Genomic DNA, 24,886 nt, shown 5'->3' on the forward strand with positions numbered 1-24,886 from the left:
TGCCGCTCTTACTGGGAGCGCTGGGAGGGAACTGGGAGCAAAGAGCGCCCGGCCATGACCGCAGCTGGCGGTGGGCGGGGCCAGAGGGCGTGGTTATGCAAATTAGGGAGCGACCGCGCGCTGGGATTGGTGGGCGGGAGCGGCGCGGAGTTGCCGCGATCACGTGAGCGCCGTGAGGGGAACAGAGCGATGGCGGCGGCGTCCGGTGGGAGGGGAAAGGGAGCGGGAATGGGGACAGGGAACGGGAATGGGGACGGGAATGGGGACAGGGAACGGGAACGAGAATGGGGACAGGGAATGGGGACAGGGAATGGCGGCAGAGACCGGGAATGGGGACTGGGAACGGGAATGGGGACAGGGTATGGAGATGGGGACAGGGAACGGGAATGGAGACAGGGAGCGGGAATGGAGACAGGGAGCGGGAATGGGGACAGGGAATGGCAATGGGGACAGGGAATGGCAATGGGGACAGGGAACGGGAATGAGACCGGGAATGGGAACAGGGAGCAGGACCGGGACCGGCTGTGGGGATTGGTTGTGGCTTTAGATCTGCCAAGAGCAGAGCAGCTGTTGGCTGCTGTAAAGTTGTTTGTGGGAAAGGCACGTCAGGCTCCAAAGGCAAAGAGCCCAAGGCTCTCCAGTCCCTCTTCAATCTCTGCCACAAAGTCCCGATGGAAGCAGGAGCAGCTCTCTGCTGCAAGAGGTCCAAGCTGCGGCCTGGTGCAGAGTCTCCAGAGGCAGATGCTCCCTGGCCTTTCTTCTCCTCTTCTTTTCTTCTTCCTCTTCTTCTTCTCTCCCGTGCTGGTAGTGGTGATGATGGTGGTGGGGGAGGAAGGGAGAGCAATGAGAGAGGAGGGAGAGAGAGCTCTGGCTCCAAGACACAGATTTATATTGACAAATTTCACAATGATCAGAAAACAGGAACCTGATGCATTTCTCCTAAACCTGTTAGAATTGGGATTTTGTAATACAAAAGATAACATCAAACTTGTGCACAGGTGGTGTTTGTTCTATCTGAAGAATACAAGCAAAATTCTTATTGTATTTTTATTCTCTCTAGAGCTCTGGTCTTGAGCTCTCACTGCAGGTTATTTTTCACACCAGATTCTAATGCTTTTACTTTTAAGGCACTTCAAACATATTGTTACTTACTTCAGACTAAGACTTATATTTCTACCTCATATCTATGTAAATTAATATTTCTACTTAGAAACAAAAGCACAGACCTCTATTTCATGTCTGTGTGGCATAATGTAGTTTCATTTCTCAAACCGTTACTAATTCCTGCATTCTGTCCTCTCTTGGAGGGACTCAGAGAGGCTTCTGTTTTCCCCAGTCCCACATCTAGAAATGGGGACGGGGAGATGGGATCGGGAATGGAAACAGGAACAGGGAATGGGAGTGTGGGAATGGGACAGGGAATACGGAAATAGCAATTGGAGAGAGAATATGGAATGGGGACTTAGAAGATGGGAAAGGGATTGGAAATTGGAATACGGGAATGGGATTGGGAATAGGAAATGGAAATGTTGTACATACATATCTGTGAGAGCTTCCTGTCAAATCCTTATCCTTCCCAACACACAGGGAATATGGGAATGGGAATACGGGAACGACAACCAGGCAGAGAATACGGGACAGGGAGAGGGAAGGAGAGCGGGAATGGGAATTGGACTGGGATGGAGCCAGGAGGATGTGGAGCCCCCAGCCAGGTGTCTTCCCAACAGGGATCAGCGGCACCAGGGCTCAGCGGGGCTCTGCCCACCGGGGGTCACTGGGGATCATCCAGCGCGGATCCTGCCCTGGGGGATGGAGCTGGAGCAGCGCACGAAGCTCTTCCCACACTCGGGGCACTCGCAGGGCTTCTCTCAGTGGAGACTCCGTTGGTGTCTGGTCACATGAGAGCTGTGTGAGAAGCTCTTTCCACACTCAGGACATTTGTAGGGTCGCTCCCCGGCGTGGATGCGCCGGTGCTTGACGAGGGCGGAGTTGTACTTGAAGCCCCTCCCGCAGTCAGAGCAATGGAATGGCCTCTCATCTGTGTGGATGCGATGGTGTCTGACGAGATGGGAGCTGGTCCGAAACGTCTTCCTGCATTTATCACATTCGTAGGGTCTCTCCCCAGTGTGGATGAGCCGGTGGCTGAGTAAGTGTGACTTGTGCTTGAATCCCTGTTCACAATCAGGACACTCATAAGGCCTCTCATCCCTGTGAATGCGATAGTGCAGGAGCAGACTGGAGCTGGTCTGAAACCTCTTCCTGCATTTATCACACTCGTAAGGTCTCTCCCCACTGTGGGTGTGCCGGTGCCTGGCAAGGTGTGAGTTGAGCTTGAAGCACTTCCCGCACTCAGGACACTCAAAAGGCCTCTCATCCTTGTGAGTGTGGTAGTGCAGGACGAGACAGGTGTTGGTCTGAAACCTCTTCCTGCATTTATCACACTCGTACGGCCTCTCTTCAGTGTGGGTTCTCTGGTGCACAGTCAGCTGTGTGCTCCACCTGAATCTCTTCCCACACTCCAAACACTCGTACGGCGTCTCCCCAGTGTGGATCCTCTGGTGTGCAGCCCTCTTTGAGTACAACCTGAATCTCTTCCCACACGCCCCACACTCGTAGGGCCGTTCCCCTGTGTGGATTCTCCAGTGTTCAGTGAGTTCTGATTTCCACCTGAATCCCTTCCCACATTGCGAGCACTTGTGGGGCTTCTCACGCAGCCCCAGCTCCGAGCTCCGGCCGCCTCCCCGGCCCGGGCTGGCTCTTTCCTGCTGGGATCCTCGGGCTGTGCGTTTGCAGCCCCTCCTGCTGCGGGATCTGCGGGGCTTTTCCTCCCCATTGCATTCCTGCGCCGTGGAGCTGCTACAAACGGCCTCTTGCCCGGGGCTGTGCCGCGGGGATTTGTCCTCCCTGCTGTCCGTGCTCAGCTCCTTGTCTGGGGGAGGAAGGACAAGGACACGATGGGATTTGCCTCCGTGCCACAGGGAAGGGCAAGGAGATCCCCCAAGGGCTGTGCTGGGCTGGGAGATGGAGCAGGACACAGGGGAAAGGGGCACTGACATCCTCCTCACCTGCCTGCGGCTCCTGGGACATCGACCTCGTCCTCATGGCCTCCTTCTCCTCCTCCTCCTCGCTGCCGAGCTTTGGGAAATCCTGGTTTGGGGGGAAAACGCGTTGGGTTTGATGGTGGAGCTGCCCGAGGGCAGCTGGAGAAGTCAGCGCCCCTTTCAGCCTCGGGGGCCCGGAGCCCGCCTCAGCACCGAGCTCCCGCACCCCTCCAGGCTGCCGGGGGTCCCCTGGCTCCGGGATCGCCCCTGGGCGCTCTCCCCGCTCCGGGGCTCCCGCCTTCCCCCCCGGCTCTGTCGGGGATCCCCAGAGCCGATATCGCCCCCTCCCCGCCGCTACCGGGCGATCGCCACGCGGCACCGCCAAGATCCCGCCAGGGCCATTCCCGGCTCGGCTTTGGGCTCCGGCAACATCCGAACAACCCCCGAACCGTAAAATAAAACCCTCCCGGAGCCCCCCACGATGGATTTGGGGCGAGATCCCCCTCTCCGCTCACCTGCGGGTTTTGGGTGGGGGGGGGGCGATGCTGCCGCACCCGGGGGAAGCTGCGGCTCTGTGCGGGCGGGCGGCAGAAGCGCCTGGTTCCAAAATCGCTTCTCCTCTTCCTGTCTCTCCTCCCGTGTCGCTCCTCTTCCTCCCGCTGCTGCTCTTCCTCCTCTTCCCGCTCCTCCTGTTCTTCCCGCTCCTCCTCCGCTCCCAGCCCGGTCCGGGCAGGTGCCGACACCCAAAAGCAGCCGCGCTTTGCCCCGGGCGGTGTCGGAGCGGCTGCGATCCGCGCGGCGCTGCGAGTGATACTGGGAGCGCTGGGAATGACACGGAGAGCAGCGGCAGCGATGCTGAGAGCCCCGGGCAGGAACTGGGAGCGCTTTCCCTGCCAGTGCCGCTCTTACTGGGAGCGCTTGGAGGGAACTGGGAGAAAAGAGCGCCCGGCAATGACCGCAGTTGGCGGTGGGCGGGACCGGAGGGCGTGGTTATGCAAATTAGGGAGCGACCGCGCGCTGGGATTGGTGGGCGGGAGCGGCGCGGGTTTGCCGCGATCACGTGAGCGCCGTGAGGGGAGCGGAGCGATGGCGGCGGCGTCCGGTTAGAGGGGAAAGGGAGCGGGAATGGGGACAGGGAACGGGAACGAGAATGGGGACAGGGAACGGGGACTGGGAATGGGGACAGGGAACGGGGACAGGGACCGGGATTGGGGACAGGGAGCGGGAATGGGGACAGGGAGCGGGTATGGGACCGGCTGTGGGGATTTGTTGTGGCTTTAGATCTTCCAAGAGCAGAGCAGCTGCTGTAAAGTTGTTTCTGGTAAAGGCACGTCAGGTTCCCAAGGCAAAGAGCTCAAGGCTCTCCAGTCCCTGTTCAATCTCTGCCACAAAGTCCCGATGGAAGCAGGAGCAGCTCTCTGCTGCAAGAGGTCGGAGCTGCGGCCTGGTGCAGAGTCTCCAGAGGGAGATGCTCCCTGGCCTTTTGTCAGGGTGCACACCACATGCGGAGTCCTTGTGGGTTCTTATAGGGATCTCAAATCGCAAAAGACACAGCAGGGGACAAAAACAATTAACTTTTGCAAAAGATGCACTTTTATTTAGTGCCAACCAAATGCAATAGAGGGACAGAGAGAAAGAGGGAGACAGACAGAGACACAGAGAGAGAGGGGTTGGGATTAGAGCTACCAAGACGGACAGACAATCCTTGTGGAACCAGCCAATAGATGTCCGTTGCCATCTGGGGATATCTCGGGGGTCTTTAGTTTGAGGGTGTCTTTTATTGTCTTTTCTATGGTGTCGGGCAACTGGCCAAAAGGTGGGGAGATTTATGGAATATTGTATGTGGAAATTGTTGCTCCAAGAAGCAGGTGGAGACAGGACTCTGTGCAGGTAGCCTGGGTGGGAGCAGTGCACCATGGCAAGCTCCAGGCCCACAGGAGCAGTGCACCATGGCAAGCTCCAGGCACACAGGAGCAGCGCACCATGGCAAGCTCCAGGCACACAGCCTGTGTAGCAGTGCACCATGGCAAGCTCCAGGCACACCAACAGTCCTTGTCACCAGTTCTGCAGCAAGTCGCCTGTGTAGGAGCAGCACACCATGACCAGTTAATTGTTCTCACACCTGTGGGAGCAGACCTGCCATGGTTGGGATGGGCACCACCTGAGAACAGTCACTTGGCATTCCTCTCTTCCCTTGGCCGGCGCCTTTAAACTGCAGTTCTTTAGGCCTCAGTCGAGGGTCGTTGGGCAGAACATGCGAGAGGCGTTTAGATGGAATCTTACACCTTTCTTCTCTTCTATCATCTTCCTTTTCTTCTTCTCTCCCGTGCTGGTAGTGGTGATGATGATGGTGGGGGAGGAAGGGAGAGCGACGAGAGAGGAGCGAGAGAGAGCTCTGGCTCCAAGACATGGATTTTTATTGACAAATTTCCCAATGATCAAAAAACAGGAACCTGATGCATTTCTCCTAAACCTGTTAGAATTGGGCTTCTGTAATAGAAGTGTTTACATCTAACTTGTGCACAGGTCCTGTTTGTTCTATCTGAAGAATACAGGAAAATTTCTTAACATATTTTTATTCTCTCTAGAGCTCTGGTCTTGAGCTCCCACTGCATGTTGTTTTTCACACCAGATTCTAATGCTTTTACTTTTAAGGCACTTCAAACATATTGTTACTTACTTCAGACTAAGATTTATATTTCTACTTCATATCTATGTAAATTAATATTTCTACTTAGAAACAAAAGCACAGACCTCTATTTCATGTCTGTGTGGCATAATGTAGTTTCATTTCTCAAACCGTTTCTAATTCCTGCATTCTGTCCTCTCTTGGAGGGACTCAGAGAGGCTTCTGTTTTCCCCAGTCCCACATCTAGAAATGGGGACTGGGTGATGGGATCGGGAATGGAAAGAGGAACAGGGAATGGGAATACGGGAATGGGACATGGAATATGGAAATAGCAATTGGAGAGACAATATGGGATGGGGATTTAGTAGATGGGACAGGGCATGGAAATTGGAATCTGGGAACTGCACTGGAAATACAGAAATGGAAATATTGTATGTACGTATGTGTGAGAGCTTCCTGTCAAATCCTTATCCTTCCCAACACACAGGGAATATGGGACTGGGAATATGGGAACGACAACCGGGCAAAGAATACGGGACAGGGAGATGGAAGGAGAGTGGGAATGGGAATTGGACTGGGATGGGAGGCAGGAGGATGTGGAGCCCCCAGCCAGGTGTCTTCCCAACAGGGATCAGTGGCACCAGGGCTCAGCGGGGCTCTGCCCACCGGGGGTCAATGGGGATCATCCAGCGCGGATCCTGCCCTGGGGGATGGAGCTGGAGCAGCGCACGAAGCTCTTCCTGCACTCGGGGCTCTCGCAGGGCTTCTCTCAGTGGAGACTCCGTTGGTGTCTGGTCAAGTTACAGCTCAGTGAGAAGCTCTTCCCACACTCAGGACACTCGTAGGGTCTCTCCCCGGTGTGGATGCGCTTATGCTGGATGAGGATGAAGCTGTGCTTGAAGCCCTTCCCACAGTCAGAACACTCGTAAGGCCTCTCATCACTGTGAGTGCGATAGTGCTTGAGGAGATCGGAGCTGTTCGGAAACCACTTCCTGCATTTATCACACTCGTAGGGTCTCTCCCCAGTGTGGATGCGCCAGTGGGCAACAAGGGCAGAGTTTTGCTTGAAGCCCTTCCCACAGCTGGAGCAGCAGAACGGTCTCTCATCCTTGTGAATGCAATAGTGCTCGAGGAGAGTGGAGCTGGTCTGAAACCTCTTCCTGCATTTATCACACTCGTAGGGCCTCTCCCCAGTGTGGGTGCGCCGGTGGTTGACAAGGTGTGAGTTGAGCTTGAAGCCCTTCCCACATTCATGACACTCATAAGACCTCTCATCCTTGTGAGTGCAATAGTGTAGGAGGAGACTGGATCTGGTCTGAAACCTTTTTCTGCATTTATCACACTCGTAGTGCCTCTCCCCAGTGTGGCTCTTCTGGTGCACAGACAGGCCTGAGCTGCGGCTGAATCTCTTCCCACACTCCCCACACTCATAGGGTCTCTCCCCAGTGTGGATGCAACGGTGGATCATGAGAGTGGAGCGGTGCTTGAAGGCCTGCCCACAATCAGGACACCTCTAAGGCCTCTCATGCGTGTGAGTGCGATAGTGTTTGAGGAGACAAGCTCTTTGCAGAAAGGTCTTCCTGCATTTATCACACTCGTAGGGTCTCTCCCCAGTGTGGCTCTTCTGGTGCACAGACAGGCCTGAGCTGCGGCTGAATCTCTGCCCACACTCCCCACACTCATAGTGTCTCTCCTCAGTGTGGATCCTCCAGTGCAGATTCAGGTTTGAGCTCTGGCTGAATCTCTTCCCACACTCCCCACACTCGTAGGGCCGTTCCCCTGTGTGGACTCTCTGGTGTTTGGTCAGTTCCCATCTCCACCTGAATCCCTTCCCACGTTGCGAGCACTTGTGGGGCTTCTCCCCACGGTGAAGCTGCTCACGCAGCCCCAGCTCCGAGCTCCGGCCGCCTCCCCGGCCCGGGCTGGCTCTTTCCTGCTGGGATCCTCGGGCTGTGCGTTGCAGCCCCTCCTGCTGCGGGATCTGTGGGGCTTTTCCTCCCCGTTGCATTCCTGCGCCGTGGAGCCGCTGCAAACGGCCTCTTGCCCGGGGCTGTGCCGCGGGGATTTGTCCTCCCTGCTGTCCGTGCTCAGCTCCTTGTCTGGGGGAGGAAGGACAAGGACAGGATGGGATTTGCCTCCGTGCCACAGGGAAGGCCAAGGAGATCCCCCCAGGGCTGTGCTGCAGCCGGGGCCGTGCTGGGCTGGGAGATGGAGCAGGACACAGGGGGAAAGGGGCACTGACTTCCTCCTCACCTGCCTGCGGCTTCCGGGACATCGACATCTTCCTCACAGCTTATTCCTCCTCCTCAATGCATCCACGGTTTGGGAAATCCTGGTTTGGGGGGAAAACAAGGGCTGAGCGTGTTGGGTTTGATGGTGGTGCTACCAGAGGGCAGCTGGAAAAGTCAGCGCCCCTTTCAGCCTCGAGGGCCCGGAGCCCGCGCAGCACCGACCTCCCGCACCCCTCCAGGCTGCCAGGGGTCCCCCGGCTCCAGGATCGCCCCTGGGCACTCTCCCCGCTCCGGGGCTGCCACCTTTCCCCCCCAGCTCTGCCGGGGATCCCCAGAGCCGATATCACCCCCTCCCCGCCGGTACCGGGCGATCGCCACGCGGTAGCCGCCAAGATCCCGCCAGGGCCATTCCTGGCTTGGCTTTGGGCTCCGGCAACATCCGAACATCCCCTTAACCGCAAAATAAAACCCTCCCAGAGCCCCCCACGATGGATTTGGGGCGAGCTCCCCCTCCCCGTTCACCTGCGGGCTGGAGCTGCAGTATGAGTTGGAGTCCAATGCCACCATTGACATTGCCAATGCATTTTCCTCTGTGGAGAGTATTGTTCAAACTTGGTTAGCTGAGAGAGGACATAGTCAAGCAGAGTTACTGCGGATGGTCTAAGTAGAGCAAAGGATAGCCCAAGGTCAAAGGTCCTTGTGACAAGGGGGTTGTGGTGACAATGCTTATTGCAGCAAGAAAAAAAGGAACTAAAACAGAACTGAAAACCGCAGACATATAACAGCAAACCACAGAAATGTAGAAGCAGTTAAAAACAGAATATTGCAAAACTAACTTATGTAAGATGAAGATAACCAATAATGAGCTTGGCTTTTGTAATATGTATGAAGCTAATTAAGAAGTGTATAAAAGCAGAACTGTTTTATCAATAAATCAAGTCTTGCTGATGACCATCTGGTGTCCGCAATCTCCCTTTCTCCGTCACATGGTGACCCCGACGTAGCCCTCCTCATCAACAAAGAAAACGGGGGAGGACGTGCCACGGCGGAGAAAGTAGGAGTTGGGTCCTGATCGCAGCCAGGACGGTGCAAAAATCTGCCAGACAAACGGCACCCCCAAAGACCATAAAGGTGGTTTTGGGCCATACGTGCCACCCGAGCCTGGAGAGCTGCAACAGCGCTGATAACAGAGATGGATAGGCAAGTGGCATATAAATTATTTACTCGTACTCTACAGCAGTGCAATGTTCAAGGAATTGATTTAAAAAAAAACTTACCAGGGTTATTAGCATGGGGGTATGCAAAGAGTTGTTTTGTTGTGCCGCAAACAGTACATGAATTGTCAAAATGGCATAAACTTAGTGATAAACTATGGGAGGCTGTGTTAAATAGTGATAAAACAGCAAAGAAACTGAGTAAAATATGGAAAATAGTACATAATGCTTTGTTGCAGAAAGTAGTAGAAAAAAGGGCAGCTAGGCAAGCTATTAAAGCACATAAAAAAAATTTGTCTTACGGGCTTGAGAAAGGACAACCATTGGCCCCAGAAATAAGATCTGTGCAAATTCCAATTGCTGGGACAGCAGGGAATGGTAGTGTTAACTCAGAGGACAACTCACCCACACCGTCTGCTCCTTTACTTGAGAAGCAAGAGTTTGTGCAAAGTAAAGATGATAAACAACCACGGCCCCCATCTCAGATACATGGCATACAAAATCCAATCCCGGGTCCTGAAGGTGACTCGTTGAAGGAAATGGCACAGCAAAGACGGGAGGCATGGAAAAGCTTGGCACAACAGTCAGTGTTGGATAGGAATGGGAATGTAGTCCCTACCTCTAGATTTATGGCATTGCCTGCAACATTTACTCCTTTATATGACCAGCAAGGCAACCCAGCAGGGATGCAAGCAGATTTCCATCCTTTAAATTAGAAAATGCTAGCGCAATTAAGACAAACAGTGAGTCAATTTGAATTTAAGAGCGAGCCCGTAAGACAAATGTTAAATTACCTATTTAACACACAAGTCCTTTTGCCAAATGATTTAAAGAGTATCTCACGGTTGATTTTATCTGAGCATCAATTGATACTATTTGGGGCACATTGGCAAGCGTTAGTTCAAAAATCAGTGGCTACACAGCGTCAGCAGGGTAACCCACTGCATGGAGTAACTATAGATGAATTAATGGGAACAGAAAATTTTCTCAGGACTAAAGCACAGTTGTTGATAGGAGCAAATAAAGCCCAAGAGGCCATAAGATTGTTCCACAATGCTTTAAATAGGGTTAAGGAGCCTAGTGGTTTGCCTGCTTACATGGAAGTAAAACAAGGACAAGATAAGACATTTAGTGCCTTTGTTAATAAAATAGCAGCTGCAATTAACAAGGCAAAAACACCAAAATGGATAAAAGTTCATTTAATAAAACAGTGTGTAATACAAAATAGCAATCCAAATATTCAGAGACTTATAGCCACTTTACCAAGGAATTGGGGAATAAAAGAGTTGCTAAAGCGAGCTTCTATGATGCCAACAAGAAATCAGGCATTTTTAGTTGATGCTATAAAGGAATTGGGAGCAGGTTTACAAAAACAGGCAGAGGCTACTCAGTCTCAAGTGTTAGCTGCCCTTGCTCCTCTCCAGGCCTCCACAGTCACTAACAACAATCCCCCGCACAGTTACCCATCCGCCAAATGTTATCAATGCAAAAAAAGGGGTCATATCCAACGTGCGTGCCGAGCAGCAGGAGTTTGGTGCCAAACTTGTCACTCTGACACACACAATACAGCTGCCTGTCGCCGTAAGTCGGGAAACTGCAAGCAAAGCGCGTCCAGCCGTGCTATGACACAAGTGGCCAGAGGGAGAGTAACAGCGCCACCGCCTGTCTCCAACCAGCAACAGCAGGGTCCCTCGGCTTGGACCTAGCAGCAGCAATAAATGTCACCCTGTATACCAATCGGCCAAGCAAAATACCAACTGGAGTTAAAAGTCCCATAATAATTAATGGACAAGCATTTGAAGCTTTGCTTTTGGGACAATCATCAGCATCTATATTAAAACTTTTTGTTTTACCTAAAGTAATTAATGCGGATTATACTAGAGAGATACAAATTATAGCTTACACCCCTTACCCACCATTAAAAGTAGAAAAAGGTCAACATATAGCTCAGTTGCTACCACTACCGCAGTTAACTGCTAAATTAACTCCAAAAACAAAAATTCCTCGAAATTCTGACGGGTTTGGGTCAACAGGACTTACTTTGCTAACTTTAAATTTAAGGGATCGGCCAAAGAAAACTGTCAAAATTATCTTCCAAGGGAATAAAATTTTCGTCTCAGCGCTACTTGACACCAAAGCAGATACAAGTATTGTTAGTCCCAAAATATGGCCAAATCGCTGGCCTTCCTATGCATCTACACAGACAGTGACTAGAGTTAGAGGTTATACTTTGGCCAAAAAATCGCCAACAGTAACGCTGCACATAGATGGGCAACAACTCAACATGGTTTTTTCCATTGTACCGTTACCTCCTTCAGTTTGCTGTTTGATTGGCCGTGATGTACTTTCCCAACTGAGTGTAGTGCTGACAAACGCGTACCCTTTGGGGTAACTGCCATTGCTTGGACTTTCCCCCTTCCACTCACCTAGACAACCAAGGAACCAGTAATGGTTAAGCAATGGCCATTAAAAAAGAAAAGTCTTGAACAAGCTCATCAGTTGGTAAAAAAACAGTTTCAACAAAAACATTTAAAACTATCTACAAGCCCCTGGAATACACCCATTTTTGTAATAAAAAAAAAAATCAGGAAAATATCGACTTTTACATAACTTGAAAGCTGTAAACAACCAAATGGAACCAATGAAAGCCCTACAACCAGGACTTCCTAACCCAGCCATGATACCAGAAAATTGGCCCATTTTAATTATTAATCTTAAGGACTGCTTTTTTACCATCGCCTTGCATCCAAATAACACAAAACGTTTTGCATTTACATTGCCAACCATTAACAGAGGTGAGCCAAATAAAAAATTTAAATGAACAGTGTTGCCACAGAGAATGCGTAATTCACCTACATTATGCCAACTATATGTAGATGCTGCTTTACAACCACTAAGACAGAAAATGCCACGAACAGTAATTTACCATTATATGGATGATATTTTGTTTTCACAAAACTGTAAATTTACAAATGAACAAATAGGAATCATTAAATCCACCTTGGCAAACTTTTCACTAGTTGTGGCACCAAAGAAAATACAACAATCAAAACCTTAGAAATATCTTGGTTAGACTATAACTAAACAAAAGGTTAAGCCACAAAAATTACTATTGAATATAAAGATTTCAACCTTGCATAAAGCCCAAAAACTTTTAGGAGACCTACAGTGGTTAAAGCCAATAACAGGCATTCCAAATACATTGTTGCAAGCTTTGCAACCGTTGTTAAAGGGAACAGATCCTTGCACCCCTGTTCACGTTACCCCGCAACAAGAAAAGACACTACAGCAAATTGTAAAATGTATAACAAATAAATTTGTATCCCGAAAACAACCTAGTTGCCCAATAAATTTTACCATCTGGCATAGTAATAGACACTTATTAAGAGCACTTACTCAGCTAGAAAAGAAAACGGGGGAGCCAAGGGTACTAGAATGGATATCACCACCTTTACAAACAAGGAAAACAATAACCACAAAAATTGAAAATTTGGCTATGCTACTTAGAAAAGGACGATTGCGCATTTTAGAAGTTACAGGCCAAGAACCAGCAGAAATTTACCTGCCCATAGAGAAACCGACATTGGACTGGTACATGTTGAATTCTACAGAGTTTGCTGAGGCACTGCTGGGATCTGGAGCACAGGTGGAAACTGGAGCTTTAGCACCTAAGGCACTGCAGTGGATTGGAGAATGGAGTTGGATTACCAAGACGCTGCGGGAAGAAACACCCATAGCTAATGCCACAACAGCCTTCACGGATGCCGGAAAAAAGTCTCGCCGAGCGGCTATCGTGTGGAAAGAAAAAGCAGAATGGAAGCAACAGATTCTTGAAGCAACACCTCAAGATAGCCTGCAGACATTGGAGCTATTAGCAGTGACATAGGCCATTACTCATTTAGATGGACCTTTGAATGTAGTGTCTGATTCTCTTTACGTGGTGGGAGTGGTATGTAGAATAGAGGATGCTAGTGTGAAAGAGGTTAGCAACAGGAGATTGTATGAGCTGTTTTTACAGTTAAAGAGGGCCCTAATGGATAGAAAAGAGCCCTATGCAGTGATTCACATTCGAAGTCACAAATGGGATTTGGGTTTAGGAGAAGGAAATGCAAGAGCTGATAGATTGGTGATGCCGGTTGAAAACTTGCCTTTAATTAGCAAAACAGTAATGGCTAGAGAGGCATATCATAATGCATATCATCATAATGCTAAAGGATGGTGAGGCAGTTTGGTATTAACATTAGTGAGGCCAAGGCTATTGTTAGAGCATGCCCTATTTGTAGTCACCATAACGGGGGAGTAGGACTAGGATGTGGAGTGAACCCAAGAGGAATAAAGATCAATGAAATATGGCAGATGGATATAACACACCTACAAAGTTTTGGACGATTGAAATATATCCATGTCACCATAGACACTTTTAGTGGGTTCATATGGGCCACAGCACAGGCAGGAGAAAAAGCTATTCATGTTATCAGACACCTTTCTAGCTGCTTTGCAGTCATGGGGGTTCCAGCTGAAATTAAAACAGACAATGGTCCTGCCTATGTTAGTGATAAAGTCAGAAAGTGGTTAGAATCCTGGGGAATAAAACATGTTACTGTAATACCACATTCTCCCACTAGACAAGCAATTATCGAAAGAGCCCATGGAACATTAAAGCGATATATACTCAAGCAAAAAGATCAGGTTGATCCCTATACAAAATTATCCAAGGCTCTTTACGTTATCAATCATTTGTGTGTTTTTGGGGAAAACAAGGATTCTGAAGCCATTAGACATCATACATCATACAGCACAGGTGGTGCCCAGCCAGAAACCTGGGTGCGATACAGAGACCCTAAAACAGGGATATGGCAGGAAGCAGCAAAAGTTTTGTTTTGAGGCAGAGGTTATGTGTGTGTCTCTACTCTTTCAGGAACATTATGGGTGCCAGCCAGATGGACTAAAGTGGTACTGCAGAAACCTGTGAATGATTCCAGAGTTGGAACCGGACAGCGAACTTCGAGGACTGAGGAATAGACTATTTCTTCAACAGGAAATAAAGGAACTAAAGGTTTTACTGGGAAAACCAATTTGTTGTGATTGGGAATCTGATCCTGATAACTTTTTGTGAAATTTAGATGAGTGTAAACGACAAGTGATTATAGAAATTGTTAAAGAGCATTTGGATTTGAAAACTAACAAATGCTGGAATTGTAAAGGAAAGCATTGCAAAGGACCAGCTTTAATATTACTGTATTGTGGGAGGTGTGAAAGAATATTAATACAGACTCAGTGGGGGTTTTCACAACCATTGTGTGTGAATTGCACTTGGAGAGTTCGAATGCGATCATGGCAAACCGCCATTAGAGAAGCAACAGGTGCCAGCAACACAAGGGAAGCCTTGTTGTTAATAGAAAATAGAGCCAACCTATATAGGCTGCATATTCGGTGGAGGTTGCAAAACGCCATTGAGGACATAAGGTACTGGAGAAAAAGCAAACTTTTAGGAGTAACTTGTGTAGGTGAGAAACAGAGTGAAAATTTGCCTGAAATTAGAGAGAATTTGGCAGAAACGGATCCTAAACTAGCAAAACTTTTACTTGGAATCAAAACCCTTGTTATAGAATAAGAAATAGAGGTATTAATACTTGTTATTATCATTAGAGTAACAAATTCAGTGGGAAATAAGTTGATTACTCATTTTGGTCCCCAAGAGAATGTTTGGGTAACCATAGCAAATCAAACAGGGCAAACTTCAATGTGTTTAAGTGTGGGTAGTATTAACAGCCCCTTTAAAACGTGCTTATTTGGAATACCAATTTGGCAACCCTCGGAGTTTAATGGCTTTGTAAATGATCCTTTTGTACTAAATGAAAAGCAAGTTATGGCAGAATTTAGTAGATATGCTTATGGTTTCACTCGTGGTCAACTCGACAAAAGATGGCAGTGCCGTATTATTTTAGCCCTTAATATCACACTTACTTCCCCACCTGAGGAAATTAATATTGTAGGATGTAGTAATGCCAGCTTTAAAAACAGAACAAGTGGGTGGCTATCCTTTGGGCCACGGTGTTTAAATCAAAAAGACAAAGATAGATATTCATGGGCTACTTTAGATTCCGAATTAACACCTGATGATGTATTTAAGCAATGGTGGCCACAATGTGAAAGAAGCAACATAAAAAAGCCATTAAAATTACCAAAAGGTATATTTTTAATTTGTGGAAATAAAGCATAGAATGGCATTCCTGCACTACCCCTGGGAGGTCCATGCTATCTTGGACAACTGACTTTATTTCACCCCAATGTTTCACAAATGGCTAAAATTAGTAATAAAACCAGGACAAGGCGAAGCGTACATGACTTACAATGCAACGAAAAAAATAACCCTAAATTTTGGTCAAAATTAAAACAAGTAATTGTAGCTACTATATTACCAAGCGCAGCTGCTCGCAAAGCAATGGTATTAGCAGAACAAGTAGCTTGTTGGGCAAGAGATGAAATTAACATAACTTCACAAATATTAAATAAACTTACAGCTGATGTATCTAGTGTAAATCATGCCATATTGCAAAACCGTGCTGCAATTAATTACTTATTATTGGCTCATGGACATGGTTGTGTTGAATTTAAAGGCATGTGTTGTATGAATCTTTCTAATCATTCGGTATCAATTCATGCAAAAATAACAAAACTACAAGAACACCTTCATAACTTAAAGAAGCAAGAAAGCTTGGAATTAGAAGGATGGCTTAAATCCCTTGGGTTAAGTCCATGGCTTGTTTCATTTTTACAACAATTAATAACCATAGGAGTTGTTGTTTTTGCTATTTTGCTTTTTGTGCCATGTATTGTAAAATGCTTGCAGAATATGGTATTACAATTGGTAAATCAAAAGTGGAAAACAAATTTGTTAGCCCAAAAAGAAAACGGGGGAAGTGTGGAGAGTATTGTTCAAACTTGGTTAGCTGAGAGAGGACATAGTCAAGCAGAGTTACTGCAGATGGTCTAAGTAGAGCAAAGGATAGCCCAAGGTCAAAGGTCCTTGTGACAAGGGGGTTGTGGTGACAATGCTTATTGCAGCAAGAAAAAAAGGAACTAAAACAGAACTAAAAACCGCAGATATATAACAGCAAACCACAGAAATGTAGAAGCAGTTAAAAACAGAATATTGCAAAACTAACTTATGCAAGATGAAGATAACCAATAATGAGCTTGGCTTTTGTAATATGTATGAAGCTAATTAAGAAGTGTATAAAAGCAGAACTGTTTTATCAATAAATCGAGTCTTGCTAATGACCATCTGGTGTCCACAATCTCCCTTTCTCCAACATTCCTCCATTCCTTTGGCAGCAGAGTGCAGGCCTCAGTTTGCTTTCACCTGGAGAGGCGTGCAGTACACCTGGAACCGACTGCCCCAGGGGTGGAAGCACTGTCCCACCATCTGTCATGGACTGATCCAGGCTGCACTGGAAAAGGGTGAGACTCCAGAACATTTGCAGTACATTGATAAAATCATTGTGTGGGGAAACATGGCAGTGGAGGTATTTGAGAAAGGAAAAAAAATCATCCAGATTTTGCTGTGAGCCAGCTTCGCCATGAAAAAGAGCAAAGTCAAAGGACCTGCCCGAGAGATCCAGTTCCTGGGAGTGAAGTGGCAAGATGGACGGGCCCAGGTCCCTACTGAGGTCATCAATAAGATCACTGCAGTGTCTTCACCAACCAGCAAGAAGGAAACACAAGCTTTGCTAGGTGCCATAGGATTTTGGAAAATGCACATCCCTGAGTACAGCCAGATTGTGAGCCCTCTCTGCCTGGTCACCCGCAAGAAGAACGATTTCCACTGGGGCCCTGAGCAGCAGCAAGTCTTCGCCCAGATCAAACAGGAGATCGCTCATGCTGTGGCCCTTGGCCCAGTCAGGATGGGAGCAGAGGTAAAGAATGTGCTCTACTCTGCAGCCAGGAACCATGGTCTGTCCTGGAGCCTTTGGCAGAAGGTGCCTGGTGAGACCCGAGGCCGACCCCTGGGATTCTGGAGCAGAAGTTACAAAGGGTCTGAAGCCAATTACACTCCCACAGAGAAGGAAATCTTGGCTGCCTATGAAGGAGTTCAAGCTGCCTCAGAGGTGATTGGCACGGAAGCACAGCTTCTCCTGGCACCCCGACTGCCAGTGCTGGGGTGGATGTTCAAAGGAAAGGTTCCGTCTACCCACCACGCCACCGACGCCACGTGGAGCAAGTGGATTGCCCTCATCACGCAGAGCACCCGTATTGGCAACCCAAATCACCCTGGGATTTTGGAGATAATTACAAAAAGATTTTGGTCCCGCTGACGAAGAAGAGCAGAAGCAAGCGACCCAGGCTGAAGAAGCCCTACCGTACAACCAACTGCCAGCAGATGAAACAATCTACGCCCTTTTCACCGACGGTTCCTGCCACATCGTGGAGATGAACCAGAAGTGGAAAGCAGCCATATGGAGTCCCACACAACAGGTTGCATAAGCTACTGAAGGAGAAGGTGGATCTAATCAACTTGCTGAAGTCAGCTACTCAGCTAGCCTTGGACATTGCTGAGAGAGAGAAATGGCCAAATCTCTACCTTTATACCGATTCATGGATGGTAGCCAATGCTCTGTGGGGTTGGCTGGAAAGGTGGAAAAATGCAGACTGGCAGTGTAGAGGAAAACCAATCTGGGCTGCTGATGAGTGGAAAGACATTGCCACTCAGGTAGAGAAGTTACCTGTAAAAGTCCATCATGTAGGTGCCCATGTCTCCAAGAGTAGAGCTAACGAGGGGCACCAAAACAAGCAGGTAGATCAGGCTGCACAGATAAAAGTGTCAAAGACAGATTTAGATTAGCAACACAAGAGAGACTTGTTCCTAGCTCGATGGGCCCATGATGCCTCAGGTCATCAGGGCAGAGATGCCACCTATAAGTGGGCACGAGATTGAGGGTTGGATCTAACCATGGACAGTATTTCTCAGGTTATCCATGACTGTGAGATGTGTGCTGCCATCAAGCAAGCCAAGCGGGTGAAGCCCCTCTGGTATGGGGATTGGTGGTCCAAATATAAGTACAGGGAGGCCTGGCAGATTGAGTACATCACACTGCCTCAGACCCACCAAGGCAAGCGCTACGTGCTGACCATGGTGGAAGCCACCACTGGGTGGTTGGAGACCTACCCTGTGCCTCATGCTACAGCATTTTGGGCCTTGAGAAACAAGTCCTTTGGAGGCATGGTACTCCTGAGAGAATTGAGTCAGACAATGGGACTCATTTCAAGAATAGCCTTATAAACACCTGGGCTAGGGAACATGGCATTGAGCGAGTGTACCATATCCCCTACCATGCACCAGCTGCAGGCAAAGTGGAGAGGTACAATGGACTGTAAAAAATTACCTTGAAAGCATTGGGTGGGGGATCTTTCAAGAATTGGGAGCAGCATCTAGCAAAGGCCACCTGGTTAGTTAACACCCGAGGTTCCACCAACCGAGCAGGCCCTGCCCAGTCTGAGACTTTGCATACAGTAGATGAACTCCCAGTAGTGCATGTCAGAGGTTTCTTAGGGAAAACAGTTTGGATCAATTCTGCCTCGAATACAGACAAAGCCATTTGTGGAATAGTCTTTGCTCAGGGACCAGGTTGCATATGGTGGATAATGCAGAAAGATGGGACAACATGATGTGTACCTTAGGGAGATCTGATTGTTGGGTGAGAATCATATGTAGATATTACTACTGGATGTCACTGTCATTGTGTGTATATAGTTGTATCCTGTATGTGTGTGTGTGTATATATATACATATATATATCTGATGTATGTGTTTATAGAATTAGAATACATATTAGATATAGTAGTAAGCTGATGATATGGGGATAAGGGGTGGAATGTTTTGGGGTGACTTTTTGATGCTTGTATCCCCAAATTGTCTGTTGGTGTTGAATATTGAATTCTGCAGCTTTAAGACTGGTTTCAGGAGTGAAGGGGGAGAGAAAGAGGTACAGAGTTGTTATCAGAGACTGCACTTGCTCCCCCACACGCTACACACAGACCGTGTTGTCTGCACTGCATGGCAGGAGAGAGCTTTCTTTTTACTTTTAGTTAGTTTTTCTGGCTGGCTGAGGCAAAGGAGTTCCCCCGGATTGCTCTTTTCCCTTTTCCCTGGAATTCTTGGAACCTGCTCTGGACCGAAAACCCAGAAGAGCACCGAGAGCTCACACCTGTGGCCCAGCAGGCCTGGCCTGGGCCACGGCATTTCCCAGCACCAGAGGGACTGAGAACAGCCTGAGTGAGCTGGGCTGTGACCCACGGAGGGACTGAGAACAGACTGAGTGATCTGGGCTGTGACCCACGGAGGGACTGAGAACAGACTGAGTGAGCTGGGCTGTGACCCACAGAGGGACTGAGAACAGACTGAGTGAGCCAGGCTGCAACACACAGAAGGGACTCCTCTGAATTTGTCAACTCCTTCGGAGCAGGGAGAGGTTTTGCTGTTTGGTGTTGTTCATTTTTGTGCTGGGAAGTGCTTTCTCAGTTAAATAAACAGTTTTTTCCCCACTTCTCTCTAAGGGAATATTTTGAGGGCCCTCATTCAGAGGTTTCCTCCCAAATTTGCCCTAAACCAGGAGAAGGGTGTATTTTATTAAATTTCTCTTTAGAGGTGATTGCAGCATTCCATGATTGATGTTGAACCAGTGTGTCTCCTAAGGAGGCCTGGCCTGCTCAGAGAAGCTGTGCCTTGAGGTCTGACCCAATGTGGACAACCTTGCTTCACATTTCCCAGCCCCATCCTGTCTCTCCTCACTCACCTGAGACCTTCTTTGCTTGGAGAATCGGCTGCACACAGCCAAAGTGTCTAAAATAGTTTAGGTTGCTACAAAAAAAAAGGCTCCCCATTGAAAACAGACATCCTCCTCAAGTGTGTGCCAAGCCCAAGGCACCACCACAACCACTGCAGAGCTGCCCTGGGCCAGCTGGAAGGGTGGATCATCATCCCAACCTGCACTGGGCCATTGCAAGGGACTGTGGCCATGGACACTGCACTGACCCCACTGCTGGGTTTGGGTGCCACGGCAATGCTCATCAGTCCAAGTTTCCTTGGAAACCACCCCAAGGACCCATTTCTGCAGTCAGGCTCCGTGCCCACTTGCATGCAGAGCTGTTGTGTCCTCGGCTGCCACGGCACCCTCAGGACAAAGCGGTGCCAGGGCTGTTCCTGGTACAATTGCACTGACGCTCCTTGATGCAGTCAGGGGCCACGGCACAGCCACAGAGACCCTTCCTTCGTTTGTGCCACAGCAACCAAGGCCTGGAGCCATTGTGATGGCTGCTTGTCATGGAAACCTGCCCTGGGCCTCTTGCTCAGGGCTGGTGTCACTGCCCAGAGCCAGAGGGGATCCCTTGCTGGGGGCTTGTGCCGTGGCCACCTGCCCTGTGCCGCGCTGGCTGCTCAGGCGCAGCGGGACCAGCAGCAAAGCCCAGGGCCAAAGGCCAGGTCAGCCAGACAGAAGGTCAGCTGGGCACTGTTTCCATGGCAGCCATCCCTGGGACAGCACACCTGGGTCACCTGTGGTGGCACTTGCCATGGAAACCCCTGGGAGGGGCTGATGCCACGGCCGCTGGCACTGAGACACTGCTGGGCTCGGTGCTGAGCACAGGGCTGAGCACACAGAGATGGTTTTGTTCTTGCTGAGCCTGCACAGAGCCAAGGCCTTTCCTGCCCCTCATCCAGCCATGCTGGGGAGGGGCTGGGGCTGCAGGGGAGGTTGGGAGTGGACACAGGCAGGACAGGTGACCTCAACTGACCCCAGGATATCCCAGACCATGGCACATCATGCTCAGTGTATAAAGTGGGGAAAGGAGGCAGGAATTGAGGGGACATTTGGAGTGATGGTGTTTGTCTTCCAAGGTAACAAGCAGGATGAGACTCAGTTTCACCAGTGGGCAGGGTCAGCACCAAAGACACAGACACCAACTGAAGGAATGTGTAATTTATATAACACAAAACTGCAAAGAATCACACAAGGAGAAGCTCAGCAAAGCACAGAATCGTTAGCAAATAATTACAAAAGGAGAAGCTAAGCAATGCACTCAATCATCACTACCAAAGATTGCCCACAGTGATTTAGAAAGATCCATCACCAGTTACCCCCATACTTTACCATCACCCAGGTGCACACATCAGCTGGGGGAAGCTGTCACAGCCAAGGACTACAGAGCCACTCCCAGACACTGGGAATTCCTGCAGGTGCCTCCAGCCACAGGTGAGGATTCCAGCCCCGCTGTGAGAGGGCCCAGCTCTGACAGTGCTGAATAAAGAATCTGACAGCACTTCTACTGCAGGAACATTGGTTTAACTCTCCTGTTTGGTTTCTCCCAAAGCCTGGCCAGGGCTCAAGGAGGAACTGAGGGAGTTGACTTTGACCAAATACCCCCAAACAAAGACAGATGGGATTTTGTTTGGTTTCTAAACACAGAAACGTAAATGAATGTTTCACCAATGCAGAGATACAGAGATGATATTGCTAAAAATGCCTCATTAGTGAGCAGGTAACAATATAACATTTGGTTGGAAGGTTCATCTAGAGGTCAGCTTTGGCTCAGAGTCTGTGTTCAGGCCTTGGTACTTCAATCAGTGCTTTGACCAAGGCATGAACTACAACCTTCATAACAATTCTTTCAATACTTGAGTCTTAGATTTAGGTGTGAGGCATAAAGGCATCACCTCTTGTTCTTCAATTAAGTGCTGTTCAAGTTCATTACTCAGAGCTGTAAGTCACATTCCTTCTAAAACATGCTTAATTAGTTGTATTCTTTGTATTAGTATTCTTTGTGTTTATAAAATTCCCACTTTTTCTTGAGACTGTGCCTCTTTTTAGAAAAGTCTCAATACTCAATTTCCCAGCACAAAGTGTCACAACAACTCTAACACAGAATCATAATACACCAAGTGCTGACACTGCAATGATTGCAGTGACTGCCACAAATGCATTTCACAGCAGCCTCCAGTTTGGCAGCCATGAAGCCAATCTCACCAAGAAGAATTTTCTTCTTTCTGCTACTCTTCTACTGCTCTTTCTATCAGGGTGATTCCTGACTGTTGGACTTCAAACTCATCACTGACAGAAGTGCAACATTCCTGTCTCATGATAGCCCAGGCTCCTCCTTGGCCAGCAAGCAGATAATCCAAAACCATGCAGCTCTGTAGAGCCCATTTGTGTTTGTTGGAGCTCATAGGATGTGCTATTGGATATTTTCACAGTATCATTTTCTACTTCTTCTAATAATCAATGCAGCTCATTAATGCAAACTCCACAGGACAAGGCAGTGCACATGGGGCACAGGGTGAACCAGAGTCTTTGGCTTCCTGAGACCAAAGGCACTCTTTAGGGGGAAAACGTTCTCTCAGCCCTAACTCTTCCTGGTGGGTGTTGCTGAAGTACCCTCAAGGGAGGCATCAGCATAGCCTGGGAACAGGACCCAAACCATCCTTTAGAAGCCATTTACAGGCATTGTTTCTGCACATCCAGCAGGCTCCATTCCCAGTACCAAAGGTCTGATTTCCCATTTCCCACTGTGGGCTGCTGATGGATCCAGGGCTCCTCCCTGTGCTCCTGTTGTGTCCCCAGTGCCTTTGGGCCAGAGGAGTTTCACAGTGGCCCTGCAGCTGGGAGTGCTGTAACACTGACCCTGACCAGGTCCAGCACCCCGAGTTCTATTGACATTGGGAGTGAGGGTAAAGCACAGAAATCCTTTCACATTGTGGCCTCTAACTCTAACAGGGTTCGGTTTCTACTGAAGAGAAATCCTAGTGAATCTGTAAAACTGATAACTGTATTCCTTTGTTCCACAGCACAGTTTTCTGTATCTGTCCCTGCACTGACTCTGTTATGAGTCAGAGCCCACTGACAGAGGTCTGCCACCCCACAGGGAACCCCACTCCTCCCAATATCAGTTGAGAACATACCCAGCAATTGGCTACATGGAGTATTTTGGCTACTTCACTCTTTAAATTTTCATAATAATTTCATGACTAATCCTTGGTGAAACTCTAGAGGCGTTTCTGGTGAACAAGATTCTGGCTGACTCTCAAGATACAACTTACAGACATAAGCAGTACTTTAGGGACAAGGTTACTCATTCTTTTTCCTCAGTCTCATCCGGGTTAGGAGCAATAATTCCATTGTCCATGGAGCTGGTGCCTTTTTAATTCCAGAATAATGTCCCCAAGGTCCTTTGCTGTTCAGCTTTCCCGTGCTGTCTGTGGGTGACAAGGCTTGGTGGGGTCCTTTCCCCTCCAGCTGGAGAGGTGCCGGGTCCCAGTCCCTGAGGGGCCCCAGGCTCCTGGTTGGAATTCGTGTGGAAGTGCCTCAGTGTCACATCAGCCTTCACATGGAGCCCCGTGGATCAGAGCATTTTCCAAAGAGATGTTGGGGCACACAGGGAGATTTGGTCTGGCAGGATCTGTAAAACAATATCCCATAACATCCACTTGTTCTCACATGGACACTCGGCTGCAGGGACACATTCCCATCGCTCCTGGCCAGGTTTCAGGGTTCAAGTGCTGTCTTTCCCCAGAGCTGTTCCTTCAGCTGGCTTGGGAGGGCCATTTGGCCTCTGCACCCACATTTTGCGTCCATTATTAGGGCTCCTGGATCCAAATGCTTTATCTCCACAAACAATGGTGATTTGAGGTGGGTCTCTTTTTCTCACTAGTGTTTTTAAAACTTAAATATCAATAATTGTGCTACTGTGTCATAGGGCTAAATAATCCAATCTTGTTCACTATTGTGTAAAAGGATTACCTTGATTTCTCCTTGACAATCTGCATCAATTACTTTTCCTGTGACATGAACACTTTGCAAAGCCAAGCTCCAGAGAGCAGTTCCCCAACCAAAGTGTCCTGGAGTAATTGGAATTCCTCTTTCTGTATTGAAAACTCTCATTTGCTTCTGATTCATCCTAATGAATTCCACTGCATCCAAGTCCACCTCTGCAGCCTCTGGCGTGGCTCTGTCAGGGGCCATCGCACGCAGAACAATTTCCCAGCAAGTCCAAGTCTCACTAGCCATGGCTGTATTTGCAAACTGGGTGCAGCCATGCACATCCAGGGGCTTCCCATTTCCCTGTGGGCCTATTGTTAAGGGTATGGAGCACATCTGGGAGATGGGCTTTCCATCAGAACAGGCTCTCATCTCTTCATTTTTTAAACTGTTCTTTTAACAAACATGCATCTGTTCAATCCTCCAGATTGTGGATAGTCTGGTATATGAAAAACCCAGCAATCTTCATCACCATGTTTTCCACAGTAACAGATAACACATTCCACATCACAGTATCAGCAAACCCCATTAAAACAGTGTCCTGGTTTGAAGGACAGGTGTCTGCCAAGAACGGCAGAAATTTTCCTTTGAAGCACAGACCCGAATTCCACTCCCCCCCAAATACTATAAACGTTTGAATCAAGGACTCTGAGGCAGAGATAAGGGGGTAGGAATAACAGCTCTTTTACTAATATATCTAACTGTACCACCAGACACAACAGCAGTTGTTAAAATTACTAACAAAACAGAACAGATTACTCGGTTCCAGTCCTTTCTTTAGCTGTGAGCACGCTCTCTCTCGGCGGGAGCGGAGGCGGGAGGGGGCGGCCGCGGCCTCGCCAGTCTCAGGGGGGAGCGGCTGGAGCGGGCAGGTCCTCGTTTGAGTTCTGGTGGTCAGCTGTGTCCGCAGAGACTGGAGGCTGGAGCAGGGCAGATGCAGGCAGGTGATGGCAGAGGGTCT

The 24,886-nt window shown here is 48.8% G+C and overlaps 1 pseudogene; it reads right to left on the reverse strand.

The window, feature by feature from the left end:
- Window positions 1-599: 599 nt before the first annotated feature.
- The window catches only part of LOC130262664 (zinc finger protein 665-like), a 214,411-nt pseudogene continuing 190,124 nt past the window's right edge, over window positions 600-24,886 (reverse strand).

This window comes from Oenanthe melanoleuca, chromosome 25 (assembly GCF_029582105.1).
Source record: "Oenanthe melanoleuca isolate GR-GAL-2019-014 chromosome 25, OMel1.0, whole genome shotgun sequence".
Lineage (NCBI taxonomy): Eukaryota > Metazoa > Chordata > Aves > Passeriformes > Muscicapidae > Oenanthe > Oenanthe melanoleuca.